A 1,890-nucleotide genomic window follows, 5' to 3' on the forward strand; every position below is an offset into this window, starting at 1 on the left:
ATATATATTGACTTTTATCGTACGACGAATGTGATTACGTGATGACATGCATGCATCCAGAAATTTCAAAAAGGATTTTCGGTAGCCGTATAAGTATCTTTTTCTTTCTTTCCACACGCACGTGGATTGAACACTCTGGTTCTAGAGTCAACAGAATCTAGGTTTTCTGTCTGTCTAAATGTGAATCGATGTTACGCTGCTATTTCAATTTTCAATTTTCTTTTACTTATTTTCTTCATTCCTTCCCACGTTTTCCCACCTGAAAAGTCTAACAACCGGCCTGTCTATTTTTAGAATGCTTACTTGCATCACACTCCGTCTTTAAAAAATATAATATAAATATATAATTAAATTTATCTTTTTTTATTAATTTAAAATTTTAAAATAAATAATAATTTCACATGATATTAAAGAATAGATATTAAATTTGAATCCAAACTTTTATATATTGTCACTACAAGAAAAATGATCTTTTGCAGCGATTTTAAAATTGTTGGAAATAAAATCGCTGCAATAGGTTATCAATTGCAGTGATTTTAATATTGCCGCTGCATTTTATCATCAAGTTTTGAAACTATTTTTTACAGCGACTTTTTTAATTTTTTGTAACGAAAAAATTCGCCACATTATGTAGACAGGACTTTTGCATCTATTTTTAACTTTTTACAACGTAAAAAATAGCTGCAAATGGTATATATTGTATTACAACAAAACTTAAATCGTTGGGAATGTCTTTTAAAAGCGACAGGCGCCAATTTTAATTTCTCTCCCCCTCTCCCCTTAGATTTTCCCTCGTACACTCGGATATCCCGATTCCCCTTTCTTCATTTTCGTTCTTACTGCAACTGACCTTTTTGATTTTTCCTCCGATTTTCATTCTTACATTTTTTCCTTATTTCTCATTGCCGTGCGACAAACCCTCAGGTGGACGTGGACTCTCGCCGTCGACCACCTCCTCTCGGTGAGCCATTCTTTCTTTCACTCTCTCTTCCTCTCTCTACCGTTTTTGTGATCAAATTGAACCCTATTTCTGATTTTGTGATTGTGCGATTTGAACCCTAGAACCATCTTGTTCATCTTGGTTGATCGAATCTCTGTAGTGTCGTCTCCAGTAGTTCTCTTCACGCTGGTAAGCTTTTTCTCAACCTTCCCACTCTCTGATCTCACCCTCCCTGTTCTGGTTTACTCAAGCGCACACAGACTCTACCCTCTCTGTTTTTACCTTTCCACACACATCTTTTAATCACCTTTTAATCTGTTGTTGGTGTTGAATGCTAAATAATTCTATTTTATTTTCAGCAAGATATGTTCGAGCTTGTAGGGGGTCTTGTTGAAAATTGTTTGGCTGGATTCAATAGTTTTGTATTTGTGTATGAACAGGTATTTTTCAGTTTTAGTTGTTTCTTTTCTGATTTTATTAATATTTTTCAAGTATAATGTTCTCCATGTATCTGAAAATTTGCTTATTTCTACATGTTCTGAATGAACTTGTTCTGCATTGTATCGTGTTTGGATGCATTTTATCTTATGGCCTCCTTCTGATAGCCCCGTGTTATACCCAAAGCCAATAATAGCTAATTATCTTGGTATTTGATTCCATTTGAATGGTATTTACCTATGCTTTATGCCTTTTTTTTTTTTTTTTTTGGCTTGCTTGTGAATGCAAAAATCTGTTCTCAAAGTTAACATCCATTGTGATGGATGTAAGCAGAGAGTCATGAAGAAAATCTTGCAAAAAATTGATGGTACAAAATTCTGAATATAGTGGTACCAAAATTGGCAGGAATTTAATAGAACTTATTGCCTTTTTAGTGATTGATATTTATTTAATAGCCCCAAGACTAATGAATCCGTGTTGATAATAACAGAATGAAAACAAAGTCAGTTTTG

At 33.7% G+C, this 1,890-nt stretch overlaps 1 long non-coding RNA gene across 1 annotated transcript; it reads left to right on the top strand.

Moving 5' to 3' along the window:
- Nucleotides 1–880: 880 nt before the first annotated feature.
- LOC122313364 lies at nt 881–1,369 on the top strand. Its single transcript, XR_006243365.1, has 3 exons — nt 881–961; nt 1,063–1,129; nt 1,300–1,369. It is a non-coding gene; the product is annotated as an uncharacterized LOC122313364 (long non-coding RNA).
- The last annotated feature ends 521 nt before the right edge of the window (nt 1,370–1,890 follow it).

The sequence above is a fragment of the Carya illinoinensis genome, chromosome 6, assembly GCF_018687715.1.
Source record: "Carya illinoinensis cultivar Pawnee chromosome 6, C.illinoinensisPawnee_v1, whole genome shotgun sequence".
Classification (NCBI taxonomy): domain Eukaryota; kingdom Viridiplantae; phylum Streptophyta; class Magnoliopsida; order Fagales; family Juglandaceae; genus Carya; species Carya illinoinensis.